This window comes from Zootoca vivipara, chromosome 11 (genome assembly GCF_963506605.1).
Source record: "Zootoca vivipara chromosome 11, rZooViv1.1, whole genome shotgun sequence".
Lineage (NCBI taxonomy): Eukaryota > Metazoa > Chordata > Lepidosauria > Squamata > Lacertidae > Zootoca > Zootoca vivipara.
This window is the reverse complement of record NC_083286.1, coordinates 6,835,389-6,854,689: the sequence shown is the minus strand read 5'-3', so window position 1 is coordinate 6,854,689 and position 19,301 is coordinate 6,835,389. Positions and strand designations below refer to the sequence as shown.

General features: G+C 40.5%; 1 protein-coding gene across 2 annotated transcripts in view; it reads left to right on the top strand.

Moving 5' to 3' along the window:
- The window catches only part of FRMD3 (FERM domain containing 3), a 125,285-nt gene that overhangs the window by 13,970 nt on the left and 92,014 nt on the right, over positions 1-19,301 (top strand). The window contains exon 1 of one of the 2 annotated variants that reach the window (XM_060280079.1): positions 6,619-8,446. The exons of the other annotated variant lie outside the window; for it this stretch is intronic. The gene's annotated coding sequence lies outside the window, so the exon portion shown is untranslated. Of the gene's footprint in view, positions 1-6,618; positions 8,447-19,301 lie in introns of those variants that run through there. 2 annotated transcript variants of the gene reach the window in all.

Sequence of the window (19,301 nt, the reverse complement as noted above, 5' to 3'; positions counted from 1 at the left end):
GGGGAACACCTAGACAGGCAAGTGTCCCGTGTAAATAAGGACTGAAGTTGGTCTACTGTATTGGACATTAAAATATTGTTTTAAGATATCTTTTTTTGCTAAATATGTTTATTTTAATTTATTACTGTTTGATTTTCGTCTCAAACTGACGTGTCCCTTGTTTTGAATGTCAGGTGGACTTGCTATTCTTTCAGGTCTGGAATGTCATAGTTCTGTTCTGAGAGTGGGACTTTTCCTGTGAAATACAGCTATCTAATCACGTACAATCAAGTATAACAGTGCTTGTTTTCTGACTCATGCTGATGTCTGGGGAATAACTTGGGGAGACGAAATCCCAAAAGTGGACAGGAAAGAAGATTTTGGGGGGGGCAGGGCTTTTTTTCAGCCAGAACTCACTGGAACTCAGTTCCACCACCTCACAAGTGGTGCCAAAGAGCCATTGCCATTATAAGAGAACAAAGGAGGTGTTCATTGTGAATTCCAGCACCTCTTCTTCTAGAAAAATAGCACTGTTTGGTGCCAGCACACTTTGAATTAAAATTATTCTTCTTGGACACTTAAGAAGCACATCACTATGTGATTTAGCGAACTATATTTGTTTGTATTGGGCCAATTTCTTTTTCATTTTGGTGCATCCTTGATATTTTATCCCTCCCCCCCTTCAGTGTAATTTGTGCCTTCCCTTTTTTGGTTTTCATGCTAGTGGCTACCAGCCTCTTTATTTCTGCTGTTGCTTTGATAGATTTGTTAATCTCATACATTCTGAGACTTTCATAGTAACATAAAACTGGATAAACATTCCCACCACAGTTCAGCTGTCTCTCTGTGGGCAGATTCTTTTATATTTTCACTGGAAAACTTAATTACTTCACCTGAATCCATGAATTAATTTTCATTCTTGGTATGACTATTTGTATCTCAGAGACAACTCTGGGGGCTGCTGAGGTTTGAAGGATAAGAGTAATCAGTTCAAAGTTAAACAAAATCTACCCAGCTGAGCATAACAATATCCCTAGAGAAAAAGAGGCAGAATAGCTAAGTAAAATGTGAAGTGTAAATTGCACAGTTGCAGAGCGTTCAGTTTCAATCAGTTTTAAAAATGAACCTTCTCACTGGCTTAATTCTTCTTAGGAGCAACAAAAACCTCTTGTAGTCAAATTCATTATATTGCAGGACGGACAACCAGAGTACATTCTATTTGATTATATGCAGTTCTGTTGTCCCTACATCACCATGAAATTTCTTTGGGAAGTCCAGCTTCTATCACTTTGGTTATTGTAAGAATATAGGAAATTGCTTCACATTGAGTCTGTCTCATGATCAACCATTCAATACTGTCAACCAGATGGGTAGAGCTCTCCAGCTCACAATTGCATACCCTTCTTCTATTTTAAAAAAATGTTTTTATTAAAGATTTCCTTGGCTTGCAAAAGTACACCCAGCCTTCAGGATCTTTAACGTTCAGTGTGTTTACCACTGAGGTTTTGCTCCTTCCTTGAGGTAACAACCCAAAGCACTGCCTTCCTTTGAAGACAGGTTCACAACTTAAGTGACCTTCTGCATCCAACTTTGAGTTTGGATGCCCAGGTCACAGCAGTACAGCTGAGGCTTGCCCATCCCTTGAATTCATATTCAGCCATAGTGGAACATGTCTTCTGGATTACTGTAACATGGTCTATGTAAGAATGCCTTTGACGAGTGTTCAGAAGCTTCAGCTGGGTCAGTTATTAGGATAATGAGACACCATTGCTTCACTGACTAGAAATATATTCCTAGGCACAATTCAAAGTACTGGATTTGAGCAGGGTGCCCAAAGTGGTGACTTCTCCTATATGAACCCTACCCAGGTCTGAGAATTTATAAAACCTATATGCAGCTGAGGATGTATTAATTCTCTTTCAAAATCTCCTAATTATGTGGGCACCAGTAGCATGTTGAGCAGAGTTGCAATGGAGATAAGCTTCAAGACAGTATGCCACTGAAAAACAGTGCTGAAAGTAAAAGAAGAAAGAGAGATAAATTAATTTGTTTTACAGGAAATCAGAGATCACATGGCAATGGAAAAGAAAAGGAAGAAAATGCTTCTAAAACTGACTGAAACATGTGAAAATTAGAAAAAGAGCAAAGTTCTTTAGAAAAGTGTCTTCCTGCATTGGCTGGTAATGATGAAATATCAGGCAGAGCTCTCAAAACCTGCATTGCTCCAGGAGTACTTTTGTTCTCCGGGATTTTGATACTTCAAGGAAACCATACACTTTACCTAGGTATGAGAAGAAAAAGCTTGACTTGAGAGTGAGAGCGAGAGAGAACCGAACTTGCTGAGACACCCAAGTCCCACCTTTTACAGAAAAAAGATCACTATTGACAAAGGGTATTGGCTCCTATGGTGATTCAGACCAGCTGATAGCTTGTAAGCCCTCAGAGAGTCTGTAAGGATGAATGATGTCATATCTGCAGTAAGAGAAATCTGCCCAGCAGGATTGCCCCTTCACGTGGTACAGGGGAAGTCCTAAGAGAGGAACACAGGCAGTCAGAATTGATAACATTACTTGACAAGGCCTATTTGAGAATTCGGTTTTCACATGTGGTGAAAATGATGAGAGTGAGCATTGCCAAATCCCACCTCTCCAGTGAATCAATTCTTCTTCCACACAACCCACTGTTCACAAATCAGAATTTGTAACAATATCTACAGCTGAGTAAATGATAAACAACAACTAATGATTTCTCTAACTCAGGGGTAGGCAACCTAAGGCCCGTGGGCCGGATGTGGCCCAATTGCCTTCTCAATCCAGCCCGCGGGTGGTCCGAGAATCAGTGTGTTTTTTACATGAGTAGAATGTGTCCTTTTATTTAAAATGCATCTCTGGGTTATTTGTGGGGCATAGGAATTTGTTCATTTTTTTTTTACAAAATATAGTCTGGCCCACCACATGGTCTAAGGGATGGTGGACCAGCCCATGACTGAAAAAGGTTGCTGACCCCTGCTCTAACTGGTTATGCTGTGATACAAATAGAGGTTCCCTTTCCCTTCCCTGCCAAATCTGGCTTGTCCACTGAGAAACTCCCCCGAATATCAGCTTGTGAAATGCAGTCCAGTGAATGGGAACTTTGCAGACTGTTGCAACTCTAATGCAAAGTGTTGCAATATGTCTTGGTTTGATGAGCAATCTTCCTGCTGAACCAGCCTCACACAGACTGGAAAATGGTTGCCAGCAATTCAATTTGATTGGCTGGATACTTGTAGTTTTAATGAAATATTTATTATTTGATAGTGCTAATCATTATTTTATCATGGTGTCCTTCCTGTTGATATGAGACAAAGAGTTTCTTTCGTTAGAACATTGAGAACTGCCAAGGTTCTGATTGTTTTGCCTTCTTGCTTGTTTCTTTCCAAAGGATTTGTCGGTGTCTTTTGCTGGGGATCAGAGATGTGTTTCAGAGCTTAATTGTGCCATTTTGGAAGCAGCCCAGTGAAAAGAAAAGTTAAACACTTCTTGTTATAAGCAGAGGGGTTGGGTCACAGGACATGTCAACCTCATAGGATCATTTGACTGGAAGAGGCCAGGTCAGTGACTCTAGCTCAGTGGTGGCGAACCTATGGCACACGTGCCAGAGAGGGCACTCGGAGCCCTCTCTGTGGCCATGCGTGTCATTGCCCCAGCAGGACAATAGCTTCCATGCCAGGGGTGGCTGGGGAGGAGGAGGAGGAGGAGGAGGAGGAGGAGAGGAAGGCTCACACACGCCGACCAAAGCCTGCGGCACTAGGACCTGGCGAGCATCTAGGGGCTGAGCAGGCATTGACCTTTGATGCACCAGGGCCTCCTGACAGTCTCTTTTTCCTACTTGGGAGTAAGTCACCTTGAGTTCAGCAGGGCTTAACTCCCAGGTCAGTAAGCATATAAAGATGGCAATCTAAGAAGGGGCTGCTGTGTTTACATGTTCGCTGGGCTTTCCCGCGGAAGCCAACAGAGAAATTCATTCCATGGAGGCTGCAATCAAACAGCAGCCAAAGAAAGGCAAAATACAACAACAACAACAACAACAACAACAACAACAACATGTTGTTGTTGTTGTTGTTGTTAATACCCTGGACATCTGGCTGGGTTTATTTATTTATTTATATTTATATGTATGTGTGCACACAATAATTATTATCTCATATTAAAAATTGGGAGAGGGTGGCTCTTAGTACAGCCCTCCAGTGTACACTAGTGGCCAGAATTGTGGAACCTTCTGGAAAAAATGTATTTCCAAGGTTTGATGGCTCATAACACCACTTTGTTTTGGAGTAATACCAGTGCTTTTTTTCTGTGGGGATGCAGACCCTTAAACATTTTGTGAATTTAACGGAAGAAAAAATTCACTATATTTATTTCCCCCGATTTGAACTGTATTTATTTTTCCCTGGTGGTGATTTTCTTGAGTCAAAATGAGAGTACCCCTAAACATTTTTTTAATAGAAAAAAAAGCACTGAGTTATACCATAAAAGTATACAGTATATCAATGGAAAGATAATTGAATGAAGAATGTAATGCAATAACTTTTATGAAGGATTATTTATTATAACAGCAGTCATAAAGAAGAAAATGAAACACACAGAAAAAATGAGATATACAGGTTAAATTGCCGTGTTGGCACTTGGTGATAAATAAGTGGGTTTTGTGTTGCACTTTGGGCACTCGGTCTCTAAAAGGTTCACCATCATTGCTCTAGCTATTTGCTCCCAATGTGGGGGGTGGAGCGGGGCTGTTTGCCCTTTATCAGCTCCTCAGAAATCAAGCTACCTAATCCAGACTGTGTGTTCCTAAAAGAGAACAGAAGTTAACAATGTGACAACAACTTGTATGTTTAGCAGCAGTGTTGGCTCTAGCTAATTCATATAAATAATCTTAGCTACATGCTCACTAATGGGTGTACCACATTTAGATTGCTAAGCCATTAAACTCAAGACCGGGTTGCATGGTACCTGATAATCAATATACAAATTGAAGAGAATAATGGGATACAGTATATTTTTCCTGGATGGTAGATGTTAGATGTTAGATGGTAGATCTCATGTTTCTAAAGATAGTACTTATAACCTTTCTCTGTAAAATGCTTGTTAAGTACAGGCGTGGGGTTTCTGAGATCTGGGGGATTGGGAGGGGCATTCCAACATGAGAGATCCACCACCCACACTTTGGAGTGGCAGCAGATACTTGAAAATTTTGTCCCATGGCATTCTGCTGCATGTGTCTATATTTGCCCATGTGCAGTAGAAGATTTTAAGATTCAAAAGGCTGGAAAAATAACATGCCTTTGCCTGGTGCCGCCAAACAGACCACAATGAAGGTGGCAGGTGAGCCTCTCCAGGGAGCCACCACCAAAAGGGACCTATTCCTTTTATCCACCCACAACACGTCTGCACCCAGAGCAGGGCCACAGGTGGCAAATGTAGTAAAATACATAAAGCAGAGTCTTTATGATGCCATTCCGCTAATGGTGCTGTAGACTCTCTTTCAAGGCACTGCTCTCTCTTGCCACTTAGTGATGCTGCCAGAGTGCTAAGATCTTGAATTCCATGGACGTCTAACATATTCCAAAATGTTTCCTGATTAAATAGGAACTTCTTAAAGAGCACCATTTGTACTTCTGACTTCCTAGCTTTTAAATGATCGTTATCGTAACATAATAAAAATCACACATTCACATTTAAGGAACAGCACTTATTTTAAAGCCTGGAAGTAATGCTCAGACATTACTGGCTCATTTACCTTGGATAAATACCGGTACATAAAATATGCATGGCATCGTAACGGATGTTCTATTCAGATGGATGTTAGGAAATGGCAAAATTCATCTTTGTAAAATTACATTGCTAATATGTACTCTTTTCAGCAGCTGCTAAAAACATTCATGTTTAGATGGGCCTACCCAGATGCTTAGAAAGTTGGGGTAAATTCAATTTAAAAACAAAACAACTTTTGTATGTTTTGAAAGTAGGGCTGTGGGTTTTCCCTTATTTTACTGTTTTATCTTTTGTAAATCACTTTGAGGTTTTGTTTTGTTTTTTTCAATCAAGCGGTGCATAAGTTATATGAAACAAACAAACAAACAAATAATGCAACAGGGCAGAATCTCACTTTATTTAGGTTCACACAAAGAACTTCTCACTTGCAAAAGTATTTTTGGCATGCAGCATTCGGGAGAGGGGGTTTGCTGTTTAGGGGGGGGAGGGGGAACCCAACATCCTTGGTTTAATTTTAGTAGGATGTTGACAAGCTGAAACATGTGCAGGAGGGCAACCAAGATGATGAAGGGTTTGGAAACCCAGCCTTATGAGGAACGGTAAAAGGAGCTGGGTATGTTTACCTTGGAAAAGAGGAGACTGAGAGTAGATATGTTGGCCCTCTTTAAAGATCAGCTGTCACATGGAAGAGGGAACAAACTTGCTTTCTTTGCAGAGGCGTAGCAAGCTCAGGTGGTACCCGGTGTGGATTCCTCCCCTCCAACCCCCCCCCCCCCAATATTGCAATTTCTGGGAACGTTGCCCAGAGTTGTTGAGCTTTTTTCAGGGAGGGTACCCCAAAGTTGTTGTCCTTTTTTTAGGAAGGGTTGGCTGCAAAACAGATACACACGCAAATCACACCACAGGTCAGCGCCACCAGCCCGGGGGGGGGGGGGTAAGCACCGGCCCCCAGGACTGTAAGCGCCACCAGCCTTGGAAATGATGTTACAGGTGTGGCAAATGAGGACACACAGAACTGCTTTGAGTGTGGGCCCTTCGGTGGCAGCAAAGCTTTTACTTATTTTTTAAAAAGGGCAAGGTTGTCTGGTGCCTTCTCTTAAATAACTATAAGCAGACTCGACAAAAACTCATTTTACATCAGTAAAAATGTTTACACTTAATGACCCTGCAGAGATGGGAAGAGGGAATATTTGGCCCCAATCTGCTTTCAAGTCCCTTGAGCTCTTCCATGAATTTGCTTGAAAATTACTGGAAAGTGCAGCAGTTCTGGTGTGAACATTACCATTTTAAGCATGAAAAAAAGGATGTTTAAAAAGTTATTGTTAAAAATCTGGTGTAGCAGGAAAATGTAATTTAAATTGGATGCTGGAAACTCTTTTGATTCATAGTTTTTCAATCCTGACCAGCAAAAAGTGCTGACTCACTGCACAATAACAAGTGCAGGTTGTAAGTGTGTTGGTTCAAAAGTTCCTAATGCTCTGAATAGGTGTCATTGCTTAGTCTGTTGACAATTTTCTTGGGAAAGAAGGGTTCTGTAAACATAGTTTCTAGGAGTAAAAATACAGAACAATTGGCAGCTATCAAACTTTCTCAGTTTTGAATTTGTTTGTTTGGAATGAAATTGTAGGGCAAATGAAGCAGACTGACAGCAAGGGCAAATATCTCTCTTTTCAGCTAATGTCAGGAAGTAGGTGGATTTGGGCAGAAGAGAGAAAATAAGAAATGTTGTTTAAAAAATGTCTTTTATAGCAGCAGTTTCCAAAATTAGACAAGTGCACAAAGGAAGAAAAGGGTTACCAACTTGGAGCTAAAAAGAGAAATAAGTGATTTCTGCGTAATACAGTATAGTAAATCTTCCCTATTAGACATTTAATGAGAAGAGGAATGTAAATGTTTTTAATGAAACTTTTACAGTTGATTTTTTAAAAGCATAATTTAATATGATTAAGGACAAGAATGCTACCAGATTGAATCCCAGAGATCAAAAATATAAAGGGAATTGGTTTCCTGCTTGTTCCATTATTCATATTCCACTCTAGGACATTATGTATTAAATTTAATGTGGCATTCATGAATTATGAAAGCAATTTGCTTATTTGCAACAGATTCTCCCATAGCTTTACTGACTGATCTATAATACCAGAAGTGAACATGAAAACGAGCACAAGCGTTCATTGCCAAATGAAAATCTTCAGGGTACTCAGAACTCTAAGTGAGTACAATAGCTTTTAAGACGTAGGAATGTTGCCCCCCCCCAAAAGAATTACAGTGGACCAGATGTACCAGCACAAGGTCTTTGCACCATTAAAAAGAACGGCACTTTAATTGAATGGAAATGCTTTTATGTGATGTTTGGTCCAGAAATCTGAAATAACATTAGTTTAATTGCCAATACCTGAAAGTTATGTCGGAAGCACAAACCAAATACAGTGCCACAAACCTGTTCTTTGCTTCCCAACAGCTGTGGGAACTGGAGCATACACTTGCTTAGCCTGAGGCAGGATTACAAATGCCTAGGGAGGAAAATGAAGCTATAAAAGTTTTTAGGAAGGTGGAGTAGCTGGGATTGTAGCTTTTCTTTGTCAGACTTGCAGCCCAAAATCCAGGGCAGATGGCACTTGCACCTTCCTACGAGATATATGGAGAAACAGTCTCCAGTGGAAATGGCATACAAACAGACATAGATAAGTTGGTGAAAAACTACCAAGGAGTAAGTAAGTACCTGTATGAAGGAGGGAAGCTTAATGGTTTCAAGTGTTCCACCCAGCATAGCGTTTTGCAGTTGCCTGGACCTAGGGCAGGCATCCCCAAACTTCGGCCCTCCAGATGTTTTGGACTACAATTCCCATCATCCCTGACCACTGGTCCTGTTAGCTAGGGATCATGGGAGTTGTAGGCCAAAACATCTGGAGGGCTGCAGTTTGGGGATGCCTGACCTAGGGCATTCCTGGCCAGCTTCTTTTTTCAAGGCATTGGACTACTTTGGATTCATTGGCTATAATTTTTTGTTGTTGTTCTCCTATAGTTGTGACTATCCTTTCCTTCAAAAGAGCATGTATATCAGCTTTAATGACTACCACCAATATTTTAATTAAAATATAAACTGGCAAGGAGTTGCTCCTACCTTGGTCGTAAAAGGAGAAGCTGGTCATGAGAGAAGAGAAACAGACAAGGAGTTTATCCAGGACCTCTAGTACCGGAAGCAAGTGGGGGGTGGCGGAGGAAGGATGGTGAAGATATTGGCAGAGGGAGAGGGAGACAATGTAGACAGGCAGAGCGGTGGTTACACATGATCACTTACTACTTGCTGGCCTTCGGTGTAGGGCAGATTGGGCCAACATCCGAGGCAGGCAAGTGGAGGGACACTTTTCTCTCTCACTTTAGCTGGAACGTGTGTGATGACATCTAAAGTAGGGAAACTTTTAAGCAGTGAATGGTGTTGATATGCAGTTACTGAAATGGGGAAATATTCTTGAATGACGTCGAGACACCTTAGAATGAATGTTATATTTTGCCTCTGGGGTTGACAGTGTACGCATGGCCTATCATATCTTAGTTCAAAATATTTTGCCCCCATCCCTCTACAAAATAAAATAGCTGGGAGGAAACAACATTTGCATGTGGAAACATCTGAACATTCCTGTGGTCTATTCTGCTTCCAAAAAAAGCAAACAGATATTTAGAGAACTGCTTTTTTTTTTTTTTGCAAAAACCAACATTTCTCTTCACCTGAAATATATACTGCCTGTCACATAATGAGAGGGTGAAATGTAAAAATATTTTACCAAGTTAAAATTTGGCCTGTGGTGTTTTTAGTTGAAGATGATCTGCATTGCAAACGAAAATCTGGGGTATAGCTATCATTTAAAATAAAAACAAAATAAAAGTGAAGCAATACATACAGGCTATTTATTTCTTCCAGCTCACAGTGCAGTTGCATCTGCTCAGAGCAATGTCAGTACACAATAAGCAGTGAATGTCAGGTCTGTTGTACTAAGTGGATCCCTTTTCTACCTTGTTATAGATATTAAGGTTGTTGTTGTTTAGTCGTTTAGTCGTGTCCGACTCTTCGTGACCCCATGGACCATAGCACGCCAGGCACCCCTGTCCTCCACTGCCTCCCGCAGTTTGGTCAAACTCATGTTCGTAGCTTCGAGAACACTGTCCAACTCATAAAGCATAACTATATAAAAAATCTATTTGCATATTTTGCTTGCTTCAGAACTACAGCAGGCAGTTTACAGAGACTCTGCGTTTAAGAAACTGTTTGGAAATATATTTTGGATCAACATCAAAGTATTGTATAGGTGATTAATTTGAACTTTCTCTGCATCATGTAGAAACCTGCCAAGAAGAGATCTTAGTAATCTAACATGTTTTACATCCTGAAAATTGGCACATTCACTATTAGTTATGCTGTAATGGGTGTAGCTGTTAAAAGCTGTTAAAAACAAACAAACCACAAAGTAGCTGTGAACATATGGGTGGCCAGGCTTCAATCGTATTGTATCTACTTTTTAATCTATCAACTAGACTAGAGTATCCCTTCTCAACCTTGGGTTCCCAGATGTTGTTGGACTACAACTCCCATCATTGCTAGCCAGTGTGGCCAGCCATCAAGGGTGATGGGAGCTGTAGTTCAAGAACATCTGGGGACCCAAGGTTGAGAAAGGCTGAACTAGAGTAAGGTGCAAAAGACAGCATTAAAGAACAGGATGCTACTGAGCACCTTCCGAGCCTAGCAATTTGTTTCCAGTATCAGAACTGGACTTGAATGAGTTTACAGTTATTTCACCCAAAAGCCAACTACTGATTCAATTTCTTCATTTCGGCAGCCCAACTTAGGTGGGAAAAGTATTGATGTTATTGTTAAATAATTGGAAGACAGATACCCTTGGTAACCTACTGAAAATCACCCTAGGATCTACCTTCTGCTGACCCATGTGTTAAGAGGATGCAATGTTGCTTTAATCCAGTCATTTTAAAATTGTGAGTTCTGACTCATTGATGGCGTGCTGAAGGGCCTGCTCTATAGACTACTGCAGTATCCCCATCTCCAGCATGTTACTTGAGTGGCAAGGAGGCATACAATAATTTACTTTCTACTTTTCTCCTTATTTTGTTCTTCCATGATAAAGGAAATATATTTGGCAGTTTTATGTTAGTCAAACTCTGTAAAATATCTTAGTAAATAATGTGCATTAGGCTGGGGAAGAGACCTTAGAAGCTGCAAGAAACAGACTTAAGAAGGGTATCCAGAAGAGAAATAAAATATTTTTGGTGCCTTCCACTTAAAGTAATGGCTCATTCACACTTGCTTCTTGTACCACACTTCCTTCTGCTTGTACTGTGCTTTCAAAAGGTTTTTCTTTTGCTTCTTTCAAGAAGTTTTTCTTTCGCTTACCACTGAATTAGAACAAACTTCAGTTTGCAGAAACCCTGATTGACATTTATTATGATTCAGCGGTGAACAGGAGAAAGCAACAGGGCAAACAAAAAACCTATTTGACCCGTGCCTAGAAAGCATGAGACAAAGTGGGAATGTGGGCAAGCCATAAGAGGTTTAGAAATAATTCTTCATGAAGTGCTTGGTCTGTTGCAGTATAATTACAATTACATTAACCGACATTATTTTGAGGTCACTCTGCGTTGCCTGGACTGCAGTCTGACTGTTAGAACACAACGTGGGAGTATAGGAATGCTGGATAGCTAATGTCATTTATTTTACAGTTTGGCTTGTTATTTGGACTTGACTCATACCACTTCACTTTTCAAGGCTTTTGTGTTAAAATGGATATTATACCTAATTCACAGAAATAGCTGCAAGAAATAACATGCAGAGGTGTAGTATAGAGCAGTGCAAGAGAATTAGATCCTAGTGCTTGTGGTTTGTTGGAGTGTTTGCCTTTTCTACTTCCTTTTGTGCCCAATGATCTGTTTGCACACATATGCAAACCTTGCCTATATTTAATAATTGTGGCATTTAAATGAGAATCATTTCCAAACAAAGAGCATATGAGATAGTGAAATCTCTTTTGACAGTTAGTGAATACCTTTGAGGGGGGAAATGAGGTGAGGCACTCTGAGCAAATCAACTGCAGGCTAAAATGTGCTGTTGGGGTAAAAAAAGAGGAAAAATCATTAAAGGAATGAATGCTACTGTTTGCTGCAAGAGCTTGGTTTCTTTAATTGTAAGACATTTGATTCACTCTGCATAAAGCAGCAAATCAAGTACTATGTCTGAGATGGCAATTTTCTGATTAAAGAAAGAGGACACATCCATGCAACTCTGTCCTAAAAATGCAAAAGAATTCATTACGCAGACTTTTGTGGTACAGTACATTGTTACCAACAAGCTAGCTTACAGCATACAAAATGAATATGACAAGGGTTAGAAGATAACAAAGTTACTAATCAAATAATATGCCCGCAGAATAATTGGGTCAACATTCCCAGTGAGATTGGATACACTATTCAATTATACAATTTTAAACAAAAATACATGGTCAACTACCAGCACCTTCCCATACTTTGTATGTACTTTTTTTTACATTCAGGAAGGGGGTGGTATGGCATGTTAGGATAATTAAAAGCCAAACAAAACACGTGACGATGGAGAATATTTTAATGGTTGGAATGTAGAAACTGGAAGCTAAGAAAGAGAGCAGAGTTTGAGTTGCTCATGTGTAGGACTGGTGACATGTCTGGTGTTCCTGTTGAAGCTCTGGCCAACCTGGAACATCTGAATGGCTCAGGCCCGTTTGGCTCCTGGTATACCCCAGAGCTTATGAGGAAAAAGGCTGGGAGATGGCTTGAACATGAGTGGAGAAAAATTCCAGTCAAATGCAAGGGTAAGGGTTCATCATTGAGCCTACGTAGTGGCAATAAAAGCAGCAAAGAAGGCATATTTTGCTGCCTCCATTGCATTCTAATTGTGCTGTCTGGCAAAACCTTTCTGGGTACTGCGGGGCCTTTTACAGTCTGGCCCAATGGAGGTGACAGATGGTACTGTAGCTTGTTGTGACTTGTTTGCAAAGCATTTCGAGGATAAAATTGCTTCTGTGTGCCAGGACCTTGACTCCACTGTTACGGCAGATGAATCTCAAGGAGTGTCCAGAGCACAGCCTAGTCCTGTTATCATGGGAGCCAACTCCTAGGGGCTGGGGGTCTTTGGTGACCCAATAAAATATTTAAGGGCGTCACCCCCCAATGTTTATGGTGTGTATGTGCCGTGTCATGTAATCAATTATGCTTAACTCCCCCCTATTTTATTCAGGTTGGCACCCCTGCCTGTTATGTTGGATGAGTTTCAGTTAGTAAGGCTCAAGGATGCGGACCAGGTGCTTGCATCTGTCTGGGTGACCACTTTGGCTCTGGATCCTTGTCCCTCTTGGCTAATAAAAACTAGCAGAGGAAGGGACAGCTGTCTGGGCCAGTGGGGTGATTAATGCCTCCTTGTGAGAGGCAGTGGTGGGACCGCTGCTCAAGAAACCCTCCCTGGATTTGGAAAATCTTAAGTAATTACTGGCTAGTTGCCAGTGTCCCCTTCTTGGGCAAGGTTCTTGAACAGGTGGTTGTGGACCAGATCCAAGGGCTCTCGGAGGAAAATGATTTTTTTAAATAATAATTTTTATTAATTTTATAAAGAGAAAAAAGGAAAAAATCAGCAAAAACGTACAAGACAATAAAACACAATAACAATAAACAATAACAATAAACAATAACATAACAATAAAAGAAAACACAAAAATCTAGATACAAATCCAAATTCCTTTAACATTGTATATAGGGACCTCCTCGAGTTCCCTCACTCTGCGCTTCATTTCCTTTTTATCTTTAGCAATTTCCAATACATTTTAATAAAATTTTCAACTCTTTCATACCTCAATATACTTCACATAATCTCCAAATCCACAGCTTCTATACAATTCTAAATCTAATCTTAATATTCAATTTTAGCATATTTTTTCAAATAAATTTTAAAATCTTTCCACTCTTCTTCTGTCACTTCTCCCCGGTCGCGAATTCTTCCGGTCATCTCAGCCATTTCCATGTACTCCATCATCTTCATTTGCCAGTCGTCCACTGTTGGTAATTCATGAGACTTTCAGTTCTTACCGGTAGCTAGTAATACTCTTGCCGCCGTTGTGGCATACATAAAGAAATTAACATTTTTCTTAGGAATCTCTTTCCCGACTATACCCAAATGATTTTTTAGATCCATTTCAATCAGGGTTTAGGCTCAGTTTTGGTTGGCACAGAAATGGCTTTGGTTGGCCTGTATCAGGGGTGCCAGTCCCTGAGGGCTGAGCCCTTTTGGGGACCCCAATAATTTTTGGGTAGGAGCCAGGCCCCCCCAATGTTCAAAGAGCACAGATGGCCTACCAGACCCCTCCAACTCCTGGCTGTTTGAAGTTATTCCTGCTGAAAGATCTGCTATGGCTGTCTATCAGCTATCAAGCCATGTTCAAGGTTTTTGTTTATTAACATTTCAAGCCCTAAACAATTTGGGACCAGATATTCCCAGAATACTTCCAGTATGTACAGACCAAAGCAATCTTCCAAGGAGATCCAGCTTTACATAACCAACAGATTATCACTTAGTAACAACACAGAAGTAGGCTTTTTCAGTGATAGTACTCACCCTCTGAAAAGCCCTCCCTTGGGTAATTTATTAGTGGAGATTGTAATGATTTTTAAACACAGCTTATTGAAGCTTTCCTGGACTCTGACCCTCAATTTTTAATTCTTGTTTTGTACACTACTCAAATTTTATTTGTGATATACACGTGTTTTATTTTTGTCTCTTTTTTATCTTGCTTTTAGTATATTTTATTGAATTTTTTGTATTTTTATGTAAACCACTTAGAGAATTTTTTTTATTATATGAAGTGATATAATTATAACTAATATATAAACCTTGGGACAAATTACTGATTCAGCATCCTATTTGCTTCCTTGCTGCAGTTCCTATAAGACAATTTAATTTAGGAATGCTTGCAGGGGGGGGGGAACCTATCCCAAATGGTATATGACATCTTTAAAATGGCAACTGTGGGTCCTGTTAACAACAGATACTCTACAGGTAATGCAAATAACAGATACACATATTTCATGTTGGCTTTTCTGTGTATGCATTTTCCTTTGTGCTTTTAAACTGCTATAAGAGTATTTTGTGTATGTGCAAACTCTGCTATTACTGCATTTCTCCTCCCTTCAAAGAGCCATAGCCAGCAGAGATACAATATGTTTCTGAACTGACCAGAAACTTAATCTTATTTTTCATATGTTCTCTCTGGATGATGAGTCCCCACTTTCTTTCCTGCATTACATCATCTGCTTACTTCAGCCTCCTTGCTTAATGGAAGTGCTGGTGGTTAGCCGGCATCAATAAGTGCCTCGTCTCACTTTCTGTCACCAAATCCTTTAATACCTTGCACTCCTTTTTTCCTTTGTTGTTCTTTCTAGCAACATTGCTCCTGTGGGGGCTCTTCTTGCATCCTTTAAATTCCATATGCTTCCCTGTGCTCTTTAGCACACTCCTCTCTACAGTGTCCATAGTTCAATGCTGTCCCATGAGGTATCATGTTATCTGGCTCAGGTTTAGAATTTGACAAGAGACATGGCTCAATTTCAGCAGCTGATCTGAACCCAGTCAGGTATCGCAAATGCCTCTTCCTATTTATTTCTGCTCACTCAGTTTTGCTATTGTCAGTTTGCTTTTAATGGATCTACTTAGTGTATAATCCATAGCCAGTCGGTTTTTATCTGTCAGTAAGCAATTTCTCCTGTCCTGTATTTCTCTCTTCCTCTTCATCTTTACACAAGTAGAGAGATAAATTATGCCCTCGATCTGTGGCCTGAATGTGCTGTTGCACTCAGGCTTCTAGTGGGAACAGGATGCTGGCCTGATCTAGCAGGACTCTCCTTATGTTTTTAAATTAAACAACCCCATACAGAAAATGAGGGTGTTTTCATAGCACACCACTCTTGGCATCAGCACAGATGAATTCTTAAGCTTCCCCAGCTTCCGTTGGTAGTGAATTAAATGTACACTTTGGAGGAGTCCTAGTGTGACAGCTCCACAAATTCCTCAGAGGACTTGTTTGTGCCTCAGGGCTTGTATACATGTATGCTTCATTTCCATGTTTGCAAGAAATAAATATTCATTAAATCACAACATGCACAAGGCTTGATATATTGAAAGTATCTTGGGACCCCCTCTGTGAATATAAATGAAAACAAAAAGATATATCTTTGATCTAATCTGTTGAGTTTTTGATTTGATGTATTTTTAATTTTTCCATCAGTTGGTCTGGACTCTTAGTTCTGACACTCCCATGATGCTTCCATAGACTTAAGTAAATTGGACAGCTTAGCTATATTGGCTTCTTTCCTGCCTAGTGATGGGTGAGCTGAAATAGACAATATCCTGAAGTACATTGCAGTGTGGAAATAGTGATGTACAGATTCAAATAGGTAAGTATGTGAGAACACACTAATACACAATGTGCAAAGCATAATATTGGCTTAAAAGAACCTAGCATTGGTGGTCTTTGGGGTCTCAAATTTCAACAGCACCCTGTGTGATTCACATATTTGGCCTTTCGCCATCCATTCTACATCATAGCTGACCAAACTGGTCACGTTCCCTTAAATTCACCTCTGAACCTAGTCATAAGTGGGTTTTTTTGTTCTTTGTTTCTGAAGACATGATTTAGAAATTATTGTAGCCTTCCCTTGTCAAAGAAAAAACACATATCTTTAGCAATGCCACATGCTAGAAAAAGAAACAAAGAATAACACCTCACTAATCTATATGCTGGATGTTGCCTTGCTGTAGGGGGGCTGCTTCAGATGTTACAAAATAGGCATGTAAAATGTCATGTTTGAAAGGTGAAGCCTTGCATGCATTTTGCAGATAAAAGCATGATTTATTTATACAGTATATGTTCCCATCATAAATGACATGTGCAAAGGAATAATTTCCTTGGTATAAAGTGTGAAGCAACACCTGCAGCTGGGTAGAACTATGGAAAGGTTGGTTTTTTTTAGTTGCTTAATTATAAAAATTGCTCACTCATTCCAAGGGTGGGTGATGGTTGCGGATCAGCCCAGCTCCTCGGGGTGGGGGTGGGGAGTGAGCGGCCTTCTCTTCCTCGTTTGTGGCCTCCAGCCACAGCCAGCCACAGGGGGAAACTGAATTGACCAACAAAAAATGTAAATCAAATGGACCAATAGTGGCCTTTTGGGAAAGCAGGGTTTCAGCGGTGGACTAGAGGGAGCAAGGCTTCACTCTGGTCCACTGCTACAGTATATAAAGGGCTGTTGCGCTGAGGGGTAGGCAGAGCATTTGGTGATAGATAGTCATGCAAACAGGGAGGTGGGTGACATTGTGGGTTAAACCACTGAGCCTAGGGCTTGCCGATCAGAAGGTCGGTGGTTCGAATCCCCGCGACGGGATGAGCTTCCGTTGCTCGGTCCCAGCTCCTGCCAACCTAGCAGTTTGAAAGCACGTCAAAGTGCAAGTAGATAAATAGGTACTGCTCTGGCAGGAAGGTAAACGGCATTTCCATGCACTGCTCTGGTTCACCAGAAGCAGCTTAGTCATGCTGGCCACATGACCCGGAAGCTGTACGCCGGCTCCCTCGGCCAGTAAAGCGGGATGAGCGCCGCAACCCCAGAGTCGTCCGTGACTGGACCTAATGGTCAGGGGTCCCTTTACCCCTTTTAGTCATGCAAACGTAACCAACTGTTTCATAGATCTTACATGTTCACAGAACTCAGGTGTCAATGTGCGATTACTGCAAAATATACAATTCACCCAGTCAGCTAATAGTTATAAAGCAGTTAGGATGAATATATGGAATCCAATTGTATGAATGGGCATCTATTAGCTTTTCTCTGTGACACCATTTTCATTAGTAGGTTGCTTTGGTTGTATACTTTATATTTTACTTTCTTCAGTAATGTTTGATTCTGGGTTGTTCTATTTGATGTTTTAATGTGTTGTTAACCACTTTGAGATTTTTTTTCTTACAAAAATTTAGAGTGGTATAGAACTGATATGAATAATAAAAATAATAATTTTTCATGCAATAATAATTTTTCTAGGCTTACAGCTATTTCCACTGGCTCAGCAGACCACTCATGAATAAATGTGGTGTTTTTTTTTTTAACTCCTCCTTGCTACCACAAGCCAGATAACTATGCTACATCTATGTATATCAATGATTTTTTAATGGCCATTTCCCCTGGTACACTGCCAAATTGTTTTCCAGATACTACCAATCCCTACAAAAGGTATAGAATTTAATGTGGTTTTCCAGCTTGCGGCCCAGTATCAGTAGCAAGAACAAAACTGAGAAGAATGCTTATATTTATGTATTCTTTTGCATGCATTGGGATGCGGGTGGTGCTGTGGGTTAAACCACAGAGCTTAGGGCTTGCCAATCAGAAGGTCAGTGGTTCGAATCCCCGTGATGGGGTGAGCTCCCGTTGTTTGGTCCCAGCTCCTGCCAACCTAGCAGTTCGAAAGCACGTCAAAATGCAAGTAGATAAATAGGTACCACTCTGGCGGGAAGGTAAATGGCGTTTCCATGCGCTGCTCTGGTTCGCCAGAAGCGGCTTTGTCATGCTGGCCACATGACCTGGAAGCTGTACGCCGGCTCCCTCAGCCAATAACGCGAGATGAGTGCCGCAACCCCAGAGTCAATCGTGACTGGACCTAATGGTCAGGGGTCACTTTACCTTTAACTTTACCTTGCATGCATTAAATATTTTACACTGAACATATGACTGGCTCTGTCATATGACAATGTGACACAGCCTTAGTCTTTTGCCAAGTATTTCTTACATAAGATTTTTTTGTGGGGGTATAATTGATTGGATATACTGAGTTGAAATGGTTTGCTGTTTACCCATGCCTGTCTTATTACCATATGCTTTGTTCAGTAAGTTGAAAAAGCTTTCTAATTTTCTTCAGTCTAAACATTGGGGAACCAAGTCTGGATTCTCCCACCAACTTTCCATCAGGGAAAATTGTGTGTTGTAGCTATAGGCTGTCTTCCTGCCTTGGGGCCAAACTACAATTAATACATAAATTTGTCTTGCGGTTATAAAAGAGGGCTACATTGTCTGTGATGGAGGTATTGCTTTTCTCATTATTTTCCATTTACTAAAGCAAGACCATATGCTTTCTAGAGTGTTGCAGGTGTTTTTGTTTTTTTTAAGGTGAGCTGTTCATTCACAGTTTGTCACAGCTGTTGACCCAAATTCTTGCATTATGTATCTCTCTGCTGGGGTCCAAAACAACAGGTTTTCTCTTTCAAGGCAGCTTTGTACATTTGTGCAATTTAACTTGAAGATTTGGGCTACAATCTATATCAGAGTGAAGCACACTTTAGCCCATGGAAATAAATGACATTGTTTGTTGGCAATCCACATTGTAACTTTTCTTACATGTCTCAGTGGCACTTGTCAGGACAAGCATCCCAAGCAGTTGGCCAGGATGGCAATATTTGGATTCCTGCTTACATAGTCACACAATGTGATATGTAAAACTCAGGA